Below are 18,188 nucleotides of genomic sequence, written 5' to 3'. Positions count from 1 at the left end.
TTATTTCATGGGAGGAAATTTTATTTATCTTGCATCTCCTGAGCTGTGTTTAGGGGCTGGCTTATGCTGGAATACTAACAGTGTTCCTATGGCCACTTCCCATGTGAAAGCTAGAAGGCGATAGATCCAAGAAAGATCTCAGCTCAACCCCTTACTGTCCTCACACTGATATACTGTGCGTTGTTAGTCATTTCAATGGGGTTGCATAAAAGATATTACCCCGATATTGTGTCAGAGATAGCAGGAACTGCAGATGCTGGAGAATCTGAGATAACAAAGCATAGAGCTGGATGAATACAGCAGGGTAAGCAGCATCAGACATTTTGGGCCTAGATCTTCTTCAGAAATGGGGGAGGGGAAGGGGGTTCTGAAATAAATAGGGAGAGAGAGGGAGATGGATAGAAGACGTTAAGAGGAGAAAATAGGTGGAGAGGAGGCAGACAGGTCAAAGAGGCGGGGATGGAGCCAGTAGAGGTGAGTATAGATGGGAAAGTAGGGACGAGATAGGTCAGTCCAGGGAGAACGGACAGGTCAAGGGGCAGGACGAGGTTAGCAGGTAGGAGATGGGGGTGGGCCTTGAGGTGGGAGGAGGTGATAGATGGGAGGAAGGACAAGTTCTGCTTGAGGACCTCCCAGTCGTGAACCATTTCCACTCCCCCTCCCATTCTTTAGATGACATGTCCATCTTGGGCCTCCTGCAGTGCCACAACAATGCTACCCGAAGGTTGCAGGAACAGCAGCTCATATTCCGCTTGGGAACCCTGCAGCCCAGGGTATCAAACTTCAAAGTCTACCGCATCCCAAAACCAGCTCAGCTCGTCCCTGCCTCCCTAACCTGTCCTTCCTCTCACCTATGCCCTCCTCCCACCTCAAGCCCCACCCCCATCTCCTACCTACTAGCCTCATTCCACCCCCTTGACCTGTCTGTCCTCCCTAACTGACCTATCCCCTCCCTACCTCCCCATCTACACTCACCTCTACTGGGTCCATCCTCGCCCCTTTAACTTGTCTGTCTCCTCTCCACCTATCTTCTCCTCTATCCATCTTCAAACCCCTCCCCCTCTCTCCCTATTTATTTCAGAACCCCCTTCCCCTTCCCCATTTCTGAAGCAGGGTCTAGGCCTGAAACATCAGCCTTCCTGTGCCTCCAATGCTGCTTGGCCTGCTGAGTTCATCCAGCTCTACACCTTGTTATCTTAGCCTGATATTTACTGGGTTAACATTTCAGAGCCAGCGAAATATGTTGTGGAAGTCTTGGTCTTCCTCAATGCCTGGTAGTAATGGTATTGTGAGGGTACAGGTAGGTGTAGGTGCCTTCTATGCATTGGGAACACCTGTCCAGGATGTTACCTTCCCCTTTTGCACTTCCCACTCCAACTCCTTCGCAGGATACCTGATTCTTTCCTGTCAAAAACCCAAGAGTTACCTTGGTCTGGACACCACTGTTTCATTTTGCAGACTTGTTGGAGCCTCAGCAGCTCTCACTGCTGGGTCCTGGCACTATTAAGGCTGCATGAGCTGTCCATCAATTAGATTGACTGGTTATTCTAGAAAGTGTGACATTCTTCCAGTGAGTTGTGGTAGTCCCACTCATAGCTACTTAAGGCCACCTGCAGCATGAATGTGGGTCGGCTGGTGTTTGATGTTCCCTCCATGGCAATGGGAAGGGATAAGATCAGTAAAATACATCCTCTGGTTTTGGTTCTGGCAGCCAGGAGGCCTGGATTTGGGAAAAAGCTCCTGCTGATAAATATGAAACTGTGCAAACCAGGCAATGTAACAGGTCGATGAGAAACAAACAGAATAAAATGGAGATTTCACATTTGAACAAATGCGTTCTTGATGCTACGTAATGGCAGAAAAATGTCAAACCACACACCTGACAACTCAATAATTGATTGTTACTTATAACCATTGGAATGGAACACAGTACAAGTGAATTAATGAAAATGCAACTATAAGCACCTGAACAAATCAGTAAGGGGCACACCAAAAGAATCAATGCAGCACCAACCACGACCAAATCAATATTAACGGAACAAGAGATCAATAAATCCATAAAATAGTGGACACCAGTCAATCAGTGAATTATGCAGCAGCAGTTGCTGAAAGTTATATCTGTAAAAAACAATGGGCAGCAATGATTAATAAATTAATAGAAATGTAGGAACCACAAATGAATGCAGCAGTGGGATTGGGAATATATCTAAATTAATAGAGCACTGGGTGTAGCAATTAATAAATTCATAGTCGAGTCAGCACCAGAGTATTAATTAAATAATACAGGCACACAAATCAATTAAATTAATTCTGGATCAGGCACCAGGAAATTGATAACTTATAAGACCTCCAGAAACCAAAGAATTAACAAATTTCTCCTACAATCGTTAACAGTGTAAGAAAAATTAATGAACAGCTAGATGCCAGTGTGTTAACAAATTGACGAAGGAACGGGAATGCAATCTGTGTCAATTTTAGATGTTGGTGTGTTTGCCATGCTGGGAGGTTCGACAGCAGATGTTTCGTCCCCTTATTAGGTGACATCCTCAGTGCTGTGGAGCCTCCTGTGAAGCGCTGTTGTCTTGTGCCAGTTCGAATTTATATGGTCTGGTTTTTGCTGCTTCCAGTGGGTGCTGATTTCAGCTGTATGTTGTAATGGTCGGTATATTGGGTCTAACTCAATGTGTTTGTTGATGGAGTCTACAAGTTGAATTACATCCGAAAGACTGACCATTAAATGCACAGCCCGACCTGGCGCCTACCAGAAGCAGTAAAAACCAGACCATATAAATTCGAACTTGCACAAGACAACAGCGCTTCATTGGAGGCTCCACAGCACTCAGGATGTCACCTAGTAAGGGGACGAAATGTCTGCTATTGAACTTCCCAGCTCAGCAGGCACACTAACATGTACAACCAGCGCTCGAGCTGCAAATCTTCACTCAAATCCTGTATCAGTTTTTCTGCATAATCACCATCTACTTGCTGCCTTCTGTTGATACGTGCTTGGGACAGAGCTGAGAGGAGAGGAAGGAGGAAGTAGGGTAAGGTAAGGCAGCAAGACAGGGGCAATGGAAATCTAATAGGTTCTGAGGTAAAAGAAGGAGGTGTGTGAGTCTGAATGCCTGGAAACTGGCCCAAAGCTGCTGCCCAAGGTGAGAGGGGAGACCAGGTCTTGCAGGAGGGGATAAAGGAAACACAAATTTTGAGTCCAGCACGGAGGTTAGTGGGGCTCGAGACCTGGTGAGACCAAACTCAGGAAGGGGGTGAATCCCATAAGGATTGTATGGGAGCAAGTGTGGTAAGTAAAGTCTGGAAATAGAGCTGTATAGTACGAAGAAGGCTGTTAGTTAGGCTGAATGTAGGTTCCATTGTCTATAGCTAGTGACCAGGAGAGAAGCAGGGACAACAAAAGGGTGACAGTGGCCCAGGACCCTAATCTAGCCTAGCCAATACAGTTAAGAGCAAAGGACAAAGTGAAGATTGGCCGCATAAAAGGAAAACAACAGTACAACTTGCAAGTGCCATCTTGTTTTGTATGCATCAGAACAGTGCTCCACTTTGACCAGTGTTTTCACTTCTGAGTACTACTATTATTGCTTCTCTTTGGCAAACACAGAAGGCAGTGAAAATAAATCACAATACATGAAATGGATGATAAAATAAAAATAACGGACAAAATGGCATCCAGACTTACTGCACAGCTATCAGTAGTGAGGGCAGCTGCACACTGATGTTAAGCATCTGCTTAAAAAATGCAAGTGTTACTTTCAACCAGTACACCAAAAGTGTTACTGCATTCTGGGAACTGGCAATAAGTATGGAAGGGAAAAATGAAAGCTTTTTAATACATTATTGATAAATCATGTCTACTAATTACAGTGACACCATATTTATAAGTTAATTATAGCAGCTGTGATTAATTCTCACCTGAATCAGCAGTAAACTCCTATTCAGTGACAGACATGGGTGGGACTGTGGTACTAATGCATTCTTTTCAATTGAACAATGCGAATAACGTTGAATAACTGAAGATATAACTAAATTTATGTTTCAGAACTATAATTGCATCATGATGATTCATCCTTTAGGAAGAACTTAGCCTCCTAGGCAAAACAGTGAATTTGAATCCTGACTCGCACTGTCTCAATTTTTTTTCAGAAACGCTGAAGTCAAACAGAACTCATTGTAACAAGTATCCAATGAAGATAAGATCAAGTCTGTGAATTGGAGTTAATGCAAAGAGGTATCACTGTTAGTATTAGACTGATAACACACGGCATTGCTCCAGTCTGTTCCAAGATAATTTGTATTTGTTATCTTTATGTGAAGGTGTCGTACTGGTCAAATCAAAACCCTTGTGAACAAAGGGAAATATTGTCAGAAGCACAGGCTGCATTGCCCTTCATCAGAGTTTGTACTTCAAACCTAGGCACCAAAGGATCTGCATCTCACAGCAATCTGGATTTTGTACCTGACTGCTACTAACTACGGAAAAAGCATTTGCTCACAATAGGTAATATCTTTTCACTTAGCTTGCCCTTAATATTTCTTTCCTCATCCAAGAGCTATCAGGGATTTTTCTAATTTTAACACATCATAGAAAGATATGGTACTGTGTTGATAATGCAATTGTTTTCCACATTGTAGATCGCTTGTCTACAACTCAAAATGATACAGCTATTATGCCTACTGGTATTCTTCATGCAACCCATAATAAATTCTGAACCAAAACTTTATTTTTTAACTTTGACATATGTGACACTTAACCATGCTGAGCCCCTACAGTATATGCCCATCAGTTAGAAATGCTTTATCAAATAAAAAAAGTTGGTTTACAGTCATGCCAAACCAGAGATTTGCTCAAACTGATTAAGCTCAAACTGAAGTTAGTCAAAATAAAAAGTTAATACAGAGATAATTTTTGACACACAGATTCACTTAAACAAGTGAAATACTAATATTCTGGCTACTAAGTTGCTGATGTTCACATCATAAGGGCTTTTGTTCAAACTTACCAACTTTCCTTGTGCACAAGCAATTAGATGAAGATAAATCAATATTTATTTACTGCTGCCATTGACACTTAGTGGCAACAAATCAATATTCTGTCTATTTGCCTCTGGCATGCCTCTTTTGAATAATATAGATTTGAATCAATGATTGACAAGAGGGTTGAGTCTCCCTTTGGCTCCCTGGACCTGCCTCATGTTAATAACTACTTGGGGGAATTGAACTTCAAGAAACAATGTGACTGTCGATATTCAGCAGTCACTCAAAACAATTTTCAATACGTAGCTGTATTTGGTTTGGAGATGCCTCCCATTTTCAAAACAACAATGGGACATAAAAAGTCTAAGCAATTATGGCCAGAGTTTGGCAAAAGAGTTTGTAATGTTCTGTGAGTGGTGCTAGGAAGGACTTAAATTAGCTTGGCCATTACTCTTGAGAAGAGCTGGCATAGATATGATGGGCTGAATAACCTCCACTGTGCTGTCAGCATGCTAAAATTCTATGAAATAGCCTAAAGCCCAAATGTGACTCCTTGCTTCGTTTGGATTGACCGGGAGTCAATAGGGTAAATTTTCATGCATCCAGCAACTAACATTGAGCAATTACTACAATGTATACCAAATCTTGAATGTGGGCTTCATAGCCAAGTAGCATGTTTACATTAATGACAAAGCCTATACCCACATCTAATGGCTTTTGTAGAGATGGGAGCACAGTCAGGCAGTGAGGTCCCTGCTGAATACAGAGATTAAAGTGGGGGAGGGAGTGTAGGTGGGGAGCAAGCTTGGCAGGCCAGCTGTAGAACTTGACCCCCCAAACTCTAGAAGAAAAGAGAATTTTACAGATACAGAGTTGTCCACTTACAAAAGAAACACTTGCATCTACTGTAAGACTATAAACTGAAATGAAAATTGGGCTACTATATCTGATAAACCAGGAAAATGTTGTAATTTAAAAATAATCAATTGCTGCATTTCTGTTGAGTAGTATGATGCAATCTTGCTTTTTGAAGCAATCAGAGGGATATTCAAGGTTGAATGGCACTGAGAATCTTTTTAGTTAAGGAAATTCATCCCGACAACAGCCTTCTGACTGGCTGAGCTACAGAATGCTAAATGCTGTATGTGCCAGATGCGTCAGTTTACAGAAACATCCAAAGTCTGAAAATAGAGAGCATCTGTCTCTTCCTCTCTCTCTCCAAGTGACAAAAAGACTGAAAAAAAACACGAATGCTTGTAAGAATTCTTAAATAAGGATCAACCTGATCAACTATCAAATTGGAGAATGCCCATCACTTGACAGAATACAGTAGCCATCATTGCTAAAATCAAAATGAAAGTGAGAAAATAATTTTACAATTTGTGGTTTGGATTTTTAATCTTTGGAATTTTGTTTACACTGCCTATGTTCTTTTTCCAGCCATAGTATACACATTGAATGGTTTGTCTTTTGTCTGTCTTAATTGTGATTGTACATGCATGTATTTGGAGTTTTAAATAGGTACAGTTTAGTTCACATAATAGCAGATTAGAAATATTTCCTTTTCTCTGATCTTGTTAGTTAAATGTGTTACAACAATATTACTTTTGACTGTTACTGGAGAAATCTGATGTGAACGATTTTTTGCCCCAAGTATCAGTAAGTCAGGTAAATTGGTCATTGCGGTGGTTGCATTAGGATTTTAGATGAGTATACATTTTGTGATAGCTTGTCCAACAGTGCAGCATGACTATCACTGGCTGCTCAATTAAGTCATGACATTACTTTCAGGGAAAATTCCATCAACTCAGTCCAATTCTCAGAGACAGACATTGTCAGAATTCCTGACCAGAACAGAGCTTTCCCTGGTGGGATATTTCTGTATGATCTCTGGTGGTGTCACTGGAGATTGTCAGTGGGCCAAAACCAGAACCTATGCAAGAATTGGAGGAAGATGAAATTTTAGCTAGTGTGTTTAGCAATCATTTTTCTTATTTATAATATTTTAAGGATCTTCAGGTATATGGATAAGCCCCATTTCTTGAAAGTTGTTATTTGGAGCATTTGTAACTCACCGTCTGAAAGGTTGGGAGATTTCACTTACATATTAGGTATAACAAAATTGCATTGAAGAATGGATTTTTCATTTCACTTCATATGACTCATAATGTTCCCTGAATACACTGCAATTTTATGCAATACTGTATGCAGAAAAAAATGTGCCAAAATCTATATATATAAACAAACTACCTGTAATGCATTAAAATCGTTCATTGTGTGAATACTGTTTATCATTTTATTGAATGTCTGCAAGGAGGTCTCCCAGTGTCTCACTCAGAAGGTAGCAGAATCCAAACTTAAAAGTTCACTTGACTAACAAAGCATATGAATTTCTCTCCTTGTTTAATGCTGTTATCTAGATCTTTCAATTGCATTCCGGTCTATATTTTTATGTTTCCTCCATATAATATTTTTTTCACTTGGAAATAAGAACAGTTCTCCCCTGTGGTATGCATATTCTGATAAATTCTGCATTGGTACATTGGTCTTTAACATTCAAAATTACAAATAGCACCTAAATGAGTATTATCCTCACTATCATTTTAGTGTTTATGAGTGACATGTTGTTGATGTGTGTTTCCTATTTCTCTTAATAAGCACTATGTATGGCCTTAAATAATCCAAATGAAAATCAGAGACACATTTTGGAAAACTGTTGAAATGATCATTCCATTCTGCTGCTTAAATTCAATCATTGCCTCTTGAAAAAAAAAACATTCATAAACTTGTGATCAGAGATAATGGGAACTGCTGTCATCCAGGTCCACACTTTGTTACATTCATAAACTATTCTGTTTTGGCAATTTGTAAATCTCAACAGGTGTAAATGGAATGAATGTCACTTACCTCGTGAACAATGCAGTGCAAGTGCATGTGACATTCTGTGCACACTTTGCCTGATTGTAACAGCCAGAGTCAGGAAGTCAAATTGATTTTTAAGTACTGTGCATGATAAACATTCATGGATTAACCTGGGTCCAATGATTGTGCATGCTTTTTTCAAACAAACCGACAGTTCACTGGCTCTTAGCCAAAATAGGAAAATGAAATTGCATTTAAAGGTCAATTTCTTATTAATTTTTAGCTCTTTCCTTTACGGGAATTTACTAAGGGTGGCAATACAGCAGTAACAGATAAAATTATTCTGCTCTGCATAATCTCAAGCTGCCAGAACTTCCAAATTCTTTCATCTTCATATTGAAACGGCCCAGTATTAACTTTGGGTAATATTTGCATATTGGAATATCATTCAGGACATTATAGAATGATCATACTTTTTCCCAAATAGTACCAAAAGACAATATTTTATATCTTAAGAGCTTTAATGACTTTAACAGCATGAATGACTATTTGACATTTATGGGCTTTCTACCCCCAAATCAGAATTGGAGGTGACTCAACTCATCTGCAAATTCTCAGTTTCTAAAATTAAACTATGTTATAGGGACGCCAAGCTTCAGTGAAAAGTCCAAAACAACAGTATAAACAATGTGCCATTGCTGTGTAACTAAATTACTCATTTAATGTGACAAAAAAAAATCGTAACTGAATATTGAGAATGAGGATGTGATATTCTGCAAGTTAACTACTTAGAAACGTAGTTTAAGTGATCCTTCAGCCAACAGTATAGAATGACGATTAATGTAGGTTTTCTTCACTTCTGCCTTTACTTATTCATGTGAAGCTTACTTTCTCAAATTTGACAACATTGGCATTGCATTGGCTGGGTTGCAGATGCATTTAAACCTACAACGCTGTCTGTCTTTGCTGGGTTTTTTTGAAACTGTATGTGAAATAAAAACTGAAAAATCTAGATTGGTCCACAGCAGATACAATGACACTTGTAAAAGACAAGACTGGCTCAGTTCTGTGGCTTTCCCCATTGAACATACAAGTTTATATTTTATGCCCTCCCTGTTGGCATTTGCTGGCAGGAATTTAGGCGACGTGGGTGGCTAGCCCACTGCCTTTCTGCCCACCCTGAGCAAATCCCACAATGGGGAAGATATCAGCCATGCTGCCCACCCTTAGGCCGAATGAGAACGGAAATGGAGAGGCTCATGGGAAATGGTACATTTTAAAATGTGGCTGGGGAAGATGAAACGAAGGACACCATCCCATACTTTAACTGTCTTGGGTGAAAACTGGGGAAGAAACATGGTGAAAGAGAGGTTCCCAACAGGAGCACCCTCACAAACATGTTATCTCTCCCACCTTTGTGGTTCCATCTACCCACCCAGCTTCTAAACCCTTTCTCCCACTTTCCCACCCCACCCTCCCAATGATTCCCTTCCAACCGATAACCCCAGACATATTCAATTATATTCACTAGGGCTGACCACACCCTCTACATCCCCTTGAGTTATTGATGCGGGAGGTGCTTTTTTTAACAATTAGTCTGTTTGCAACCAAATTCTCTACTTGGGTATATGAGCCCCCAGACCACCCCCTAAAATGCAGCTCAGAGAACTGCATCCAGAAACTATTAACCTCTTTTCCCTGACTGACCTCCTGTGTCATTCTAACATCTGTTGTTTTTCAGATGATTTGCAGTTTTGCACAGCAGTTGAAGGAGCCGTACACTGAAGGCACCAGTTGAATGAACATATGAGGAATTGCTGGATGTCTATGTAAACCTTTTGGGACTGAGGTGGCCCTCAGTTTATTGCAGACAAGTTCTGATAAAGACCTCCAGCACATTTTCTGCAAGGGAAATCTAGCTAATGGGGAGGTACCCATGCTGCTATGCAAAGGGACAGTCCCATTACCTTAGCACATTCCTGCCAGTGCACTAGTTCTGAGCAGTGATCTATGAAAAAAATGAATGAATGGTGCCACAGAAATTGGTAATTCTTTGCCTGTCAAGAACTGGACAGACAGCCTTCAACAATCTGGCATTTATGATACAACGGGGGCACTTGCTCCTGTCGTTGGGTTTGTTCACAGGTGTTCATGGAATTGCCATACCCAATGGCACACTGCATGCTGTTAAATTGCCCATCGTTGTTGATTTGTAGTGCATCATCTGATAATTCTTTACACTGCACCAATCCTTGAAGCTCTACCATCATCTCTCTTTTTAAATGTAGTTACAAAAGGTGACACCTTCTGTTGAACAGATATTAATATTTTCCTGCATGTTTTCTGTCACAATTTCCTCTGCTTATTCAAATTGTATGTTGTTTTCATTATGTCAGTCTTTCAGTTCTCCAGGATGTAAATCTCACTGTCTGCATTGCTGTATTGGATCTTGCTGCATGGTCTTGCTGTGGCATTTAAAGAGGAAGCCATGCTAAAATGGTTCCCAAACATCTGGATGGACATTAAAGATCCCATGGCATTAGTTGAAGAAGAATACAGAGTTTCCTGACCTTTCAGGTAAGGCTCATTCCCCAAAAAAATCATCACGAACACATTAGAAGCAAGTTTATTTTTGTGTTGTATGTTGTGCTTTGTCAGCACAGAACTGTTCCCATATTTGTCAACTATAGTTGATGCACTACAAAAGCAATTCATTGTGTGAAGCACTTTTCAAATGCTTTGAAGTGATAAGTTGCTACATAAACACAACTCGTATTCTGCAGGATGAATGGCCCTGCTCTTTCTTGTGTTGCAGTATGTTCAGATACTAGATCCTAAAGCTCCTGGTTTCACACTTTACTCATTTAGTGAAATGTCAGAATGTTATAAATCATTAATGGCATGGTGGGAAAAATATAATCTCACAATACATTATTCACAGCATGTCATGAGCAAGGCACTGATTCAGAAATATCAATAATACATTAGGAATGCCCTCAGTGAGAGTGAGAACAGCTGAACTACAAAACATAGCACAAATCAGTCTCAAGTTTTTAAGGTGTGTTTTTCAAAAGTTTTTGCAACAAATGTAAAGTAATGACCAAAAGGGTCAGCATCAAAGTGATGTACTTTTTTGGGCTTTGCCATCACACAACAGCAGTGTAACCACATCATCCCAACCTTCTTACAGGTCCATATATGGCAGGAGGCTGGAAAATGCTGCACTGATTTATGTATCCTTTAAGAATTTGTTTGGTCAGAACAGATCCTTGAAATGGAACAGTGTTTTTTTTCTGTGAAGTGAAAATAAAGTATACTAATTTTGAAGGAAGTTCTCAGGAAGGGTGACCAGACCCAAAACATTAACTCTGTTTTCTCCTTCACAGATGCTGCCAGACCTGCTGAGCTTTCCCAGCAACTTTGTTTTTGTTCGTGAATTACAGCATCCACAGTTCTTTTGGTTTTTATCTGAAAAGGGAAGATAGGCTCAAACTTTGAGTGAATCCTTTTCCTTTCTTTCAGAGTTTTTGAGTCTAATATTTATATCTGCAGTTATCCTGCAGCTATATCATATAAAAAGAAGCATAGGCTGCCCTGATACAAGAATCCTGAATGATTATAAAGAAGTGAAAAATAATAAGTCCAGGACTATCTGATACCCTCCAGGATCCTTCCAGTTATTTGCGTTAAAATAATTATTTTGTTCTTGTCTCAAAAGAATAAAATGGAATTGGGAAGCGGAAGAAGAGATTGGTGGAGTAGTTCTATAGGACAGAGAATAAATCAGAAGATAATGGTGCATGTATAAATGGCAAAACACTAATCACGGCTGACTTTAATCCTCATGTAGATTGGGAAATACAAGCTGGCATAGGTAGCCATGAGGAAGAATTCATAGAATGTATTCAAGAGAATGTCCTGGAACAATATGATGTAAATCCAAACACGGATCAGGCTATTTTTGATCTGGTAATGTGCGAGGAGGCAGGTTTAATAAATTATCTCAAGGTAAGAGTTCCACTATGAATCAGCGACCATAACCTCATAGAATTTAGCACACAGTTTGAGGGTGACAAATTTGGGGCAGGAAAACAAAACTGTGCTAAACTTAAATAAGTGTAATTACATAGGGATGAGGGCTGAGTTGGCCGGAGTGGATTGGAAAATGAATTTAGCAGAAATATCAGTTGAGAAACAATGGCAAGCAAACAGTTAATGACTCATAGCAAATTCCAATGAGTAAGAAGGATTCAAGGAAGCGACAAAACAATTATAATGTACCAAGGAAGTTAAGGATAGTATTTAATTGAAAGAAAAATGCACACTATGTGGTAATCATTAGTAGTGAACCAAGGGATTTGTAAAATTCTGAAAGCCAAAAGATAGAACATGGGACACAGGACAGTACAGCAGAGGAATAGGCCCTTTGGCCCACAATGTTATGCTGAACACATGACACCAAGTTAAACTAATCCCTTTTTCCTGCCCTTGGTCTGTGTCCCTCCATTTCTTGCATATTCATATGCTGATCTAAAAGCTCATTAAATGCCCCTATCATATTTGCCTCCATCACCATCCCTGGCAGCCTGTTCCAGGCACCTTCCACTTTCTGTATAAAAAATTGCCCCCCAACATTGCATGTTAACTTTTCCCTTCTTACCTTAAATTCACGGCCCCTTGTTTTAGACATTTCAGTTCTAGGAAAAAGATTCTGACTATCAACCCTGCCTACGCATATCATAATTTTATATACTTTTATCAAGTCTCCCCACAGTTTCTGCTGCTCCAGAGAAAACAATCTGAGTTTTTCCAGCCTCTCCTTATAGCTCATACCCTCTAATCCAGGCAGTATATAGGTAAACCTCTTCTGCACCCTCTCCAAACCCTCCACATCCTTCCCGTGATTTAGTGACCAAAATTGAACACAATGCTCTAACAGCAGCCAAACTCAACTTTTACAAAGCTGCAACCTCACATCCTGACTCTTGTACTCAATTCCTCCACCAAATGCAAGGATGCCATATGCCTTCTTTACCACCCTATGTACTTGCGAGTCCACTTTCAGGGAGCTATGATCACAAGATCCCTCTGCACATCAATTCAGGTAATAGTCCAGCCATTAACTATACGCTTTCCTGAAACATTTGATCTCCCAAAGCGCAACACCCCACATTTGCCTGGATTTAATTATATTTGCCATTTCCCTGCCCGTATGTGGAACTGATCCATATCCCGCTGTATCGTTTGACTATGCATAATGCCTGCAAACTTACTAATATGCCCATTTACATTTTAATTTTCATCATTTATATAAATCACAAACTGTAGACGTCCTGGTATGGATCCCTGCATAACACAGCTAGTCATGGACCTCCAGCCAGAAAAGCACACTTTCACCACTACCCTCTGTCTTCAATGGGCAGGTCAATTCTAAATCCAAATGGCCAAGTTGCCATGCATCTTAGTCTTCTCAATGAGCCTACCCTGATGAACTTTGTTGAAAGTCCTCCTAAAATCCATGTAAACAAGATCCAACAATCACCTTCATTACCTCCTCAAAAAAAAATCAATTAAGTCATGCTAACTAGTTATCCTCTTGTTTGTAACTTATATATAAAATGCCTTGGGTTTCTCTATAACCTGACTCACCAAGGACATTTCATGGCCCCTCCTTGCTCGCCTAATTTCCTGCTCGAGTTCTTTCCTACTTTCTTTATATTTCTCACGGGTCCTGTCCGATTTTTGATTTCTAAATCTTACATATGCTTCTTTCTCTTTTTGACTAAATTCACAATCTCCTGCATTCAAATCCCAACCTAAGACACCACTGTCAGCAGGCCACAGCTACAGCCATTGGTCATTTGGCGAAGAGTGATTGCTCTAAAAGGGGTGACCTACCAGCTTCAATTGCTGTTTATTTTGTTCAGTTGAATGCCTTTCAGAAGGTGAAGGTGCAATTATGCCTGTGGTTTAAAGGTGTAAAGATTTGAAAGTTAAGTGTAATCTACTCCAATGAAGTCATATGGACATGGGCAGAGACCCACCATCTGGGTCTGCCTGATGCTGGCTCTAACAATCAATATACATTGTGGCTCACTGCTATCATTCAATAAACTACATCTTGTTAAGTCTAGCATCTCTTCTTTTTGTTTCCCTTCTACAACACTTCACCAAACTGGCCCTGTCAACCATTACCCTGAAACAGAATGGTAGCAGCAAACTTACCTTATAATGTGTAATTTTACAGAGAGCTCATGAAACGCGATGAGCAGTGATACTGATTGTTCATCAGTAATGACCCCCTGCAACAGAGACAGCCTCCATTTTTCCATTTTTCGAGGGTTGTGAGTAGATCTGTTTTCTCAGAGAGCAAGGACCTAAAATCCCAGGTTCAGACAGCAGAGTGGAACACAAGTTCTGGTGTGGGGGAGGGTTGGACTCCAATTGTTTCAGGACTCTGTCATTATTAGACAGGACCATTGCAATCTAGTCAACAGGGAATACCAAGGGCATATCTTGCCTTCCCCTTTCACTATCTAGACAGTGAATCTGAGAATGTTTCTAGGTTTGCTTTGGGAATCCACCCTTTAGACTTTCCATGCACTCTTGACGGAACTCATACCAGCTAAGAGTTAACACAAGCAATGCCAATATCCCAGAAGAGACCCAAGAAGGCCCTGTGAGAGAGAAATAATCAACTTTTAAAAGGATTTTCTTTCAAATGGGTAACAAGTCCCTTGAAACTAAAGACATTCAGCTGAAAACTCTTTCTGTTTCTAGCCCAGGATGCGTCCATCTAGAGAAATGATTTTCAAGTGTTTCACTTTCAGGCAGAGAGAAAGAGGTTGTAGAAATCTCTAAGTACAATGTGCTCTTCCTGATCATAGATCCTGCCCCCAGGATCCTGGAAAGCAACCAGAAATGCCACTGACCCAGGAATTTCAGACCGTATTATTAAAAAAGTGTCTTCAGTTTGTCATTTATGTTTGGAGCAAACTGAAGGTAGTCACTTGTGCAAACGGATATATCTGGAGGGCACTAATAATCTTCCTAAAACACCAGGGTTGCCATGAAGCACTTTCCAGTTAAAATTGTATAATAAATATAGAATTGAGGCCTGACCTGTGGAGACAGGGGTTTTGATATTCACATCAATCTGAGAACAGCAGGGAAGAAGAGCATGGAATGTCTTAAAGAACCCAAATCCGTATCTTTCAATTTTAAGCTGAAGTAAGTTCTGGATCATCGACAGCAAGAATTCATAAGGGCAATAATAGTCAAGAGTTGTGATGTACAACTAAAGCTCTATTATTACGTGGAAGGCTTTTCCGTATGTAGATATGTTTAAAGGGAATGAACTTATGTTATGCTTCTCCTGTTCGTCTGCCACACCTTCAATGCAAGAGTTGCAGATGTCTCAAAAAATATTTACGTCTCGTTTCCAGCATTTTGAAAAACATTCAGGAGAATCTCTGTACAAGTTCACTTCCGTTGCTACTGAGGATCATCATATAGACCTAAAACATGAGAGATGCGTGAATTAATCTTAGGGATACACGAGAAGCCACCTTGCAATGTATGGCCAAGTGCTATTGCATATGGGCAACACGGTGGCTCAGTGGTTAGCACTGCAGCCTCACAGCGCTAGGGACCCGGGTTCGATTCCAGCCTCGGGTAACTGTCTGTGTGGAGTTTGCACTTCTCCCCGTGACTGCGTGGGTTTCCTCCAGGTGCTCCGGTTTCCTCCCACAGTCCAAAGATGTGCAGGCTAGGTGGGTCGGCCATGCTAAATTGCCCGTAGTGTTCGGGGGTGTGAGGGTTATAGGGAGATGGGTCTGGGTGGGATGTTCTCAGGGGCGGTGTGGACTTGTTGGGCCAAAGGGCCTGTTTCCACACTGTAGGGAATCTAATCTAATGCTTTTGGGCTCCTTTCCAACAAGCAGGAGAATGTAATCTCGCTGAGTTGAATACAGTGAAGAAGCTTGAGAGGATTCCATGGGCAACAACTCTGAAAGCTATGTAGGTGGAGGAGGACAAGAAGGAATCATCATTCTTTAAAAATACAGAAGTTGGGATTTGATCAGGTTTTGCTTGGAACTCTACTGGATTGAAAGCTAAACTGAAAGAGTTCAAGGTACAGCAATGAGTGAGATAAAAATGGAGCAAGGAGTCACAGGCATAAGAAAAATCAGAGAAGAAAAGGATAGAAGTGGAGTATAAAATGAAATGGTCATGGGCTTATTTTTAAGGAAAGAAGACTTCACGCTTCTGAAGTTGTAGGTGAGATATTTTCCTCTTTGATCACCTCTGGTAAATGTACTTTGCCATCTCTAGCAGTACATGGTACTGGCTCATGATTGTTTTAGGGAGTTCACCACCAATAGTCCACCTTTTTCTTTGTTTTGTCTTGGGCTTATTGAGGGATTAACGGTAGGATGCAGCACTGCGTAGTATTTACTGAAGAGATAATGTCCTTAGAAAGTAAGAAGGTTGCTTGCATAATGGCAATGAGTACAACAGCATTTGGTCAGGCACAGGCACTAGGACTTTAGGAAGCTTGTAGAGATGCATCTACTGCTTCCAAAAGCTAATGTATAACTCCTGTCCCCATCCCATTGGCTGTATGTGACATCAGCAGAAAGACTGGTGCCAACATAAGAGCATTCACTTCTTCTGAACCATTACCTTGTTCCATAGTAGTCTGCTCCGAGAAATAAAAGAGGCAATAATAAGTTACCATATATTAAGGAGTGATCAAGAATAGGGCAGTTTGGCAGGATCTTAGAAAGGAGCTAAAATTGTTGAGGAATGAGAAGCTTAATGGAATGAAGCAATAGAGTAGTCTGGTTTTGCTTTTTAAGAACAATAAATAAACAGCTGAATTATCATCCAGTGGAAAATTCGCTCCAAGTAGGGCTTCACATATTTAAAATTGTTTAGCAAGCATAAGGTTTAAACTTGAAGTTTCAAAATATATATTCATTAAATGATAAGAATTCATTTAAATCTATTCTGAAAGTGCCTAGTAATCTGACTTATCAGACTGACAGTTCTATTAAATGCAATAGTCAAGTCAGGAAACAGGGAATGAAAAGGATGATTTAGAACTTGGGAGCTCACATTTGAGTTTATCTAAATTAAAAGACAGTATGCATTGGTGCTCAAACTAGCTCCTCTAGCTGTGTATTGACTCAAATTGGAATTCACACATGGTGCTCACAGTGCTCTGGTCCAGGGATATTTTAAGCCTGGCAAAGAATTAATAGAGAAATGTACTCACATGGTGTGTCAGGTGTCACATTCTGACCTCTAGACCGATGCCATAAAACTGCTGCTGTGTTTGCTTCATAACATCAGCCCACACTCTCTTTGAATCTTTGTTTGCTCCTTTACAAATATCGCAATCTTGCTCTGCAAAACTTTGATGATACACAATGCTGACAAGTTCTGATTTTAAGATTTGCTATTGAATATATTTTTCTTCGCAAGGCTGAGATCCAGTCTGACTTTGTTTGTGAATGTTACAGACTTCATGACCCTGGCTTCACACAGATGATTTAACAAGAGTTCAAGCCAGAGCAATTTAGAAACAATCAAGTCATTGAAACATTTTCTCATATGTATTTAGGTAAAAGAAACCAGAAATAAATTAGTTATAAAAGACAAAATTTGCTGAGTGGTATGCTGCAATAATGAAGAGTGATGGGGTGCAGACATTCCAGGCTTTAATAGGTTTAAATGTCTAAGTTGTCCAATCTCTGAAATTTGCTCCATGACATCATTTGTAAATTATGTTCCTCTCTGCTATCAGATTCTAATGTGAAGCCTGCGTTCTAATTGTAGACTGGAACTTCTTGAGTCACACCCTGCCTCACAATTTTTGCCACACAATTAAATTAACAGATTGCTTCAATAATATAAACTTGTCAGTCTATATTTACCATCTAATTTTGTCAAAATATTCATTTGTAATCTCCCCTTGAAAACAAATGTTAAAAGCAGAATATGCATTTTTGGAAACTGAAAAATCTACAAATTACATCAGAAGTTATCACTGACATCACATATGAACATTAACTTTAGCCATATTTTATGATAGCTTTTTTAACAGTTTTATGCATTTCAAATTGTGGCATGAACAGGAGCAAGGTGAAATATATTACCCATGACTGCTAGATCTAATAACTCAATACATAAACAAGGACACAGCTTGATTAATTCCGAGGGCTTTAGAGCTGATATCTCTCGGCATCAATTAACTGCAACATCTCGCACGGTTTTATGATCTATCGTATGAAATAACTTCCCTAAAACTTATCTGTATCTCATAATAA

General features: G+C 40.0%; 1 protein-coding gene across 7 annotated transcripts in view; it reads right to left on the bottom strand.

Annotated features, from left to right (window-relative positions):
• The window catches only part of LOC125453034 (gamma-sarcoglycan), a 644,680-nt gene that overhangs the window by 470,629 nt on the left and 155,863 nt on the right, over positions 1 to 18,188 (bottom strand). Inside the window, exon 1 of one of the 7 annotated variants that reach the window (XM_059646670.1) lies at positions 17,135 to 17,155. The exons of the other annotated variants lie outside the window; for them this stretch is intronic. The gene's annotated coding sequence lies outside the window, so the exon portion shown is untranslated. Of the gene's footprint in view, positions 1 to 17,134; positions 17,156 to 18,188 lie in introns of those variants that run through there. 7 annotated transcript variants of the gene reach the window in all.

The sequence above is a fragment of the Stegostoma tigrinum genome, chromosome 6, assembly GCF_030684315.1.
Source record: "Stegostoma tigrinum isolate sSteTig4 chromosome 6, sSteTig4.hap1, whole genome shotgun sequence".
In the NCBI taxonomy this organism is placed as follows: domain Eukaryota; kingdom Metazoa; phylum Chordata; class Chondrichthyes; order Orectolobiformes; family Stegostomatidae; genus Stegostoma; species Stegostoma tigrinum.
Note: the sequence above shows the minus strand (reverse complement) of the source record. Positions and strands in the feature narration are given on the sequence as shown.